The sequence below is a fragment of the Giraffa tippelskirchi genome, chromosome 2 (assembly GCF_054371585.1).
Source record: "Giraffa tippelskirchi isolate mGirTip1 chromosome 2, T2T-mGirTip1v1.2.pri, whole genome shotgun sequence".
Lineage (NCBI taxonomy): Eukaryota > Metazoa > Chordata > Mammalia > Artiodactyla > Giraffidae > Giraffa > Giraffa tippelskirchi.
In genome coordinates, this window is record NC_137276.1 from 95,193,893 (window position 1) to 95,201,108 (window position 7,216).

Consider the following 7,216-nt stretch of genomic DNA (forward strand, 5'->3'; position numbering starts at 1 on the left):
CTTCTACGGTGCGGCCAGGTCTGTGCCGGCCCCCGGGGGACGCCCCACACAGCTGGGAGAAGCATGGCCACCTGGCCTGAGACGAAAGCCCCCTCTGCGGGTGACAAAGCAGGGGTTTGGAGTCTGTGTCCACACAGGACGGAAAGCAGCAGGCCTGCTCCCGAGGACCTGGAGTAGGAGCGCGGAAGTCCCATGCTGTCCGGCCCCGCCCGCAGCGCTATCTGAAGCTCCCAACGTGGATGGAAGAGAAGCTTCTGGTCCACGGGCCGGGCGGGCATCTCTGCACCGGAGAAGACGTCGCTGCTTTGCGCACGGAGAGCCTGCCGGCTTTTCCTTTTCCCCGGGGCGAGCTCTTTCTGTTTTTCTCTTCCTATGTCGTCTAGGACGGTACTGAAATCATCGTCGTCTTCAACCAGGAGATTCTTTTTTTTTTTTTAATTTATTTTGCTGCTGCTCCTGCTAAGTCGCTTCAGTCGTGTCCGACTCTGTGCGACCCCATAGACGGCAGCCCACCAGGCTCCGCCGTCCCTGGGATTCTCCAGGCAAGAATACTGGAGTGGGTTGCCATTTCCTTCTCCAATGCATGAAAGTGAAAAGTGAAAGTGAAGTCGCTCAGTCGTGTCCGACTCCTAGCGACCCCATGGACTGCAGCCTACCAGGCTCCTCCATCCATGGGATTTTCCAGGCAAGAGTATTGGAGTATGGCACCCCACTCCAGTACTCTTGCCTGGAAAATCCCATGGACGGAGGAGCCTGGTAGGCTGTAGTCCATGGGGTCGCTAAGAGTCAGACATGACTGAGCGACTTCACTTTCACTTTTCCTGTTCACGCACTGGAGAAGGAAATGGCAACCCACTCCAGTATTCTTGCCTGGAGAATCCCAGGGATGGCGGAGCCTGGTAGGCTGCCGTCTATGGGGTCGCACAGAGTCGGACACGACTGAAGCGACTTAGCAGCAGCAGCAGCAGTATTGGAGTGGGGTGCCATTGCCTTCTCCTTTATTTATTTTAGTTGGGGGCTAATTACTTTACAATATTGTAGTGGTTTTTGCTATACATTGACATTAATCAGCCATGGGTTTACATGTGTTCCCCATCCTGAACCCCCCTCTCACCTCCCTCCCCATGCCATCCCTCTGGGTCATCCCATTGCCCCAGCCCTGAGCATTTGTCTCATGCATCAAACCTGGAATGGTGTTCTGTTTCACATATAATAATATACATGTTTCAATGCTAGTCTCTCAGAACGTCCCACCCTCACCTTCTCCCTCAGAGTCCATAAGACTGTTCTATGCATCTGTGTCTCTTATTATGTCTCACATATAGGGTTATCATTACCATCTTTCAAATTCCATAATATGCATTAGTATACTGTATTAGTGTTTTTCTTTCTGGCTTACTTCACTCTGTATAATGGGCTCCAGTTTCATCCATCTCAATAGAACTGATTCAAATGTATTCTTTTTAATGGCTGAGTAATATTCCATTGTGTATATATACCACAGCTTCCTTATCCATTAGTCTGATGATGGACATCTAGGATGCTTCCATGTCCTGGCTATTATAAACAGTGCTGCGATGAACATTGGGGTACACGTGTCTCTTCCAAGAGATTCTTAACACCAATAGTATCTCCATCTTTCAAGTTATAAGGTGCACCCTGCAAATTATCTTGCTTTTTCTTCTTTTTCCTCTTGGTAGTTTGCTGGTTCCAACTAGATACTGGAAGCCACACAAACTTTTCAGGAAAGTATTTGGCAATTTCAATTTTCTCCACGGGAAGTGAATAGACGTCGGCCACTAGCTGCCTCAGGGAGCCAGCCATCCAGCCTCGGGCAGTGTCCCACACCACGTCCACAGGCAGGACGTAGGCTCTCTCGCCAGGAAGGCACATCTGTGTCTGCAGCAGCACATCCCAGGGGCCCAAGTTTTCAAAGGAAATAGAAAAACTAAACAAACAATGGGATCTAATCAAACTTATAAGCTTTTGTACAGCAAAGGAAACCATTAATTAAATTACAAGACAACTTACAGGATGGGAGAAAAATACTTGCAAACAATATGACTGAGAAAATATACAAACAGTTCATACAACTCAACAACAACAAAAAGCAAACAACCCAGTTGAAAAATGTGCAGAAGACCAAAGAAGACATGCAGATGGCCAACAGGTAGCTAAAAAGATGCTCATCATTGCTAATTATTAGAGAAATGCAAAGCAAAACTACAGTGAGGTAGCAGCTCATACAGTCAAACTGGTCATCATCAAAAAGTCTACAAATAACAAATGCTGGTGAGGCTGTGAAGAAAAGGGAACCCTCCTACACTGTTGGTGGGAATATAAGTTGATGCAATCACTATAGAAAACAGTATGGAAGTTTCTCAGAAAACTAAAAGTAGAATTACCATATGATCCAGGTATCCCACTTCTGGCTATATATATCCAGACAAAACTGTAATTCAAAAAGATTCATGCAGGACTTCCCTGATAGGTCCAGTGATTAAGACTCTGCCTTTCAATACAGGGGGTGCAGGTTCAATCCCTGGTCAGGGAAGTAAGGTCCCACATGCTGTGGGGTGTGGCCAAAAAAATTTTTTTAAAGCTACTCACACTCCTATGTTCACAGCATCACAATTCACAATAGGCAAGACATTGAAACAATGTAAATGTCCATCAACAAATAATGGATGCAGAAGATGTGGAATGGAATACTACACACACAATGGAATACTACTCAGCCATAAAAAAGAGTGAAATAATGTCAGTTGCAGCAACATAGATACAACTACAGATTATCATACTATGTGATCTAAGTCAGAAAGAGAAAGACAAATACCACATGATATCACTTACATGTAGAATCAATAAGATACAAATGAGTGGTCATGTGTGGATGTGAGAGTTGGACTATAAAGAAAGCTGAGCACAGAGGAATTGATGCTTTTGAACTGTGGTGTTGGAGAAGACTCTTGAGAGTCCCTTGGACTGCAAGGAGATTCAACCAGTTCATCCTAAAGGAAATCAGTACTGAATATTCATTGGAAGGACTGATGCTGAAGCTGAAACTCCAATCCTTTGTCCACCTGATGCGAAGAGCTGACTCATTCGAAAAGACCCTGATGCTGGGAAAGATGGAGGGCAGGAGGAGAAGGGGACGACAGAGGATGAGATGGTTGGATGGCATCAGCGACTCAATGGACATGGGTTTGGGTGGACTCTGGGAGTTGGCGATGGACAGGGATGCCTGGCATGCTGCAGTACATGGGGCCGCAAAGAGTCAGACACGACTGAGCGACTGAACTGAACTGAAGTGAACCTCTCTATAAGGCAAAAACAAACTCAGAGAACAAACTTGCAGTTGCCAAGGGGGAGGAAGATTAGGGGAGGGATGGACTGGGAGTTTGGGGCTAGTAGATACAAGCAATTACATATAGAATAGATAAACAACAAGGTCCTGCTGTATAGCAGAGAGAACTATATTCAGTATCCTGAGATAAACCATAACAGAAAAGAATATTTTAAAAGTATATATGTGTATAACTGAATCACTCTGTGGTATGGCAGAAGTTAACATAACACTGTAAATCAACTATACATCAATAAAAATTATACTTCAATTTTTTTAAATTCCATTCACAGTAACACCAAAACAGATAAAGCACTTAGGAATAAATTTTAAAAAATAGGTGTAAGGCTTATAAACTGGCAATAATAAAACATTGAGGAGATTAAGTAAAGATGATTAATTAAATGGGGAGACATTTATGACTCATGACTGAAGTCATGTTCATGATGGAAAGACAAACATTGTCAAAATAGCAATTCTTCCCAAAATGAGCTATACATGAATCTAGCAGGCATTAATCAGAAAATAACAAATTGATTCTAAAATTCACATGAAAATGCAAAGGACCTAGAACTGCAACAAAAATGTTTTTAAAAAAACAAAGTTGAGGGACTTACACTAGCTTCAAACCTTACTCAAAAGATACAATAATCAAAACAGTGTGGTATTAGCACAAGTATAGTCATACAACAAGTAAATTAAACTGAATTATGAGACAAAAGCAAATCTTTACATTTATGGTCAATCTATTTCTGACAAAAGTTCCAAGACAATTAAATGTAAAAGGTATAGGCTTTCTAACAACTGAATATATACATTCAAAAACTAAACTTAAACTATTAGTTCACACCATAGACAAAAAACTAATTCAAATTGGATCAGAGAGCTAGATGTAACAACTAAAACTTTTAATTTCTTAAAAAAGGCAATGGCAAGAATCTTTATGACTTTGGTTGAATAAGAGGTTCTTATATACAATACCAAACTTGCAATATATTTTTTATTTGGTATTTTGAGGGTCATCAAAATGTAAAATGCATGCACATCAAAAGTCACCAATGAGAATTTTGTGAAATACACTTAACACTAATATGTCAATTATACCTCAATAAAACAAGGGGGAAAAGTCCATAAAATGAGATAAAAATATGTGCAATTACATATAAGACAAAGGATTTGCATCCAGAATATATAAAGAATCTTATAATTCAAAAATAAGGCAAAAAAGATAATTTTTAAATAGACAAAATACATTATACAAGCTCAGCTTAATAAGCTCATGAAAAGATGTTCAACATCATTAGGGAAATGCAAGTTAAACCACAATAACATAACACAACACACTCAACTAGAGTGACTGTAATCAAAAAAGACAGTATCAAGTGCTGGTGAGAATGAGGAAAGACAAGAACCTACATGATTGCTCGTGGCAATGTAAAATGGTACAACCAATTTGGAAAACCATTCCTTGTGAAAGTTGCTCAGTTGTGTCTGACTCTTCGTGACCCCGTGGACTACAGCCTGTCAGGGTCCTCTGTCCATGGAATTCTCCAGGCCAGAATATTGGAGTGGGTAGCCTATCCCCTCTCCAGCGGATCTTTCCAACCCAGGGATCGAACCCAGGTCTCCTGCACTGCAGGCAGATTCTTTACCATCTGAGCCACCAGGGAAGCCCACAGTTGGGTTTTTTTTTTTTTTAAGTAAAACATTCCATAGTTGTTTTTTTTAAGTGAAACATAAACCTGCCCTTCGACCCAAGAGTCACATTCCTTGGAATCTATGTACAATATCTGAAAATATATGTCCCCACAAAGACATGTATATGATTGCTCATAACAGCATTATTCATAAAAGCCCCAAATTAGAAATAACCCAAATGTCCAAATACTGGTGAGTGGACAAACAAATGTGGTATTTCCATACAATAGATACTAGTCCTCAAGTAAAATGAAAGAACTACTGCTGAAACATGCTACAACATGGATAACGATGGCTAAAATAAAAAATAAACTTCCAAAACAGTATACTGACTGAAACAAGCCATATAAAAAGACTACAAACAGTATGACTTTTTTTATGAAATATGTAGTAAAAAGGCAAATTTATAGAGACAGGGGCAATCAGTGATTACCTTGGTCTGGGATTTTGAGAGAGGATTTAATGCAAACAGGCATGAAGGACATTTTTAGGTGAAGATGTTCTAAAACTGGCTATGTTGATGGCTGCCCAACTCCGTAAGTTTATTAATAATCACTAAATTGAAAACAGAAAAATTAACATCACCTATAAGGAACAAATGGCTATGCTGTGTCTCCAGAGAAAGACATAGGATCACTTAGTAGTGTTCAAAAACGTTTAACTTTAAATAATTGACTTTAAATATTCCTTATCTTGAGGAAACATCAGAGAATCCCAAATAACTACCTATAATTTTCAAAAATATTAATTGCTTGAAAAACATCAAAAGGCTAGCAACCGTCCCTCATAAAAGTTAATGAAGGAGACATGACACCTGAAAGCAATACATGATCCTGACCTGCATCTTATAGGCCAAACTGCAGAGGGCAGATTGGATGAAAGCTGTCAAACGGTACAAACTTCCAGTTATAAGATAAATAAGTACTATGGATGTAATGTATAACATGATAAATATAATTAACACTGCTTATGTTATACATGAAAGTTGTTAGGAGAGAAAATTCAGAGTTCTCATCACAAAGAAAAAATTTTTTTCTATTTCCTTAGTTTTGCATCTATAGGATATGAAGGATTTTTCTCTAAACTCACTGTGGTAATCATTTCATGATGTATGTAAGTCAAATCATTATGCTGTATACCTTAAACAGTGTGTCAATTAATATCTCAATAAAGCTGAGGGGGAAATACTAATAAAATTAAAAAAATTTTAAAGTAGATACAAAGATATATAGTTTGAGATATATTAAAAAAAGGACAATATTGGTACAATTGACAAAACTGGAAAATGGACTGCAGATTAAAGTATGGCATCAATGTCAAATATCTTTAATTTGATAAATGTTCTAAAGATATATAAGAATATTCTTGTTAGCAAATATAAACTGAATTAACCTGAGGTAAAGAGTCCTAATGCATAAAATTTACTAATAATTCAAGGGAAAAAAAATATGTATATCATAACATACCTCCTGTGATCTTTCTGAGAAACAGAAATAAAGACTAATAAAGCAAGTGAGGCAAAATGTTAAAAGTTAATAAAGGATAAATGGAAGTTCTTTATATTATTTTTGCAATGTTTCCATAAGTTTGGGAATATTTCAAAATAAAGCATTAAAAGTTCAATAAAACAGCAAGAGACCAATACTTATTTGACATGACATTTATTTCTGAGCAACAGCAAGTATCATGCTGAATAGGCAGACACTGGAAGACTCCCACCACAGTCTAGAATAGAAAAAGATGCCATTTTCCACTAGTATTTGACATTGTATTGGAGATACTAGCCCACAAATTAGATAAGAGAGAGGAATTAGATGTTTACAGTTTTGAAAGGAGGGAAAAGAAGACCATTTGCAGACCATATGACTGTAAATCTAAAAATTAACTGAGAAAAAAAGAATCCCATAAGAAAGCTGAATACAAAATTAATATACAGAAATTACTGCCTTTCACTTATAACAGAGAAGCCCAAGTATCCAGTTAAAAACAAGCCAAACAAATCACTATTTAGTTCCAGCTTTAGTTTCAGCCTCAACATTTAAAAGGCCAAATAACTACTTTGAGAACAAGTTTTGCCATTCTTAAAATGGTAAGACATTAATGATCTTGTGATCACATAGTCCATTATCATACCTAATCTCTGGAATACTTCAATAGTAACAATGCTATTCA

The 7,216-nt window shown here is 38.7% G+C and overlaps 1 pseudogene across 1 annotated transcript; it reads right to left on the reverse strand.

Annotated features, from left to right (window-relative positions):
- Positions 1-217: 217 nt before the first annotated feature.
- Positions 218-2,404, reverse strand: LOC145539837 (ubiquitin carboxyl-terminal hydrolase 40-like; annotated as a pseudogene). The gene is made up of 2 exons (XR_014077987.1): positions 1,594-2,404; positions 218-422 (listed from the first exon to the last, which is right to left on the reverse strand). The product of XR_014077987.1 is annotated as a ubiquitin carboxyl-terminal hydrolase 40-like (transcript).
- Between the last annotated feature and the right edge of the window lie 4,812 nt (positions 2,405-7,216).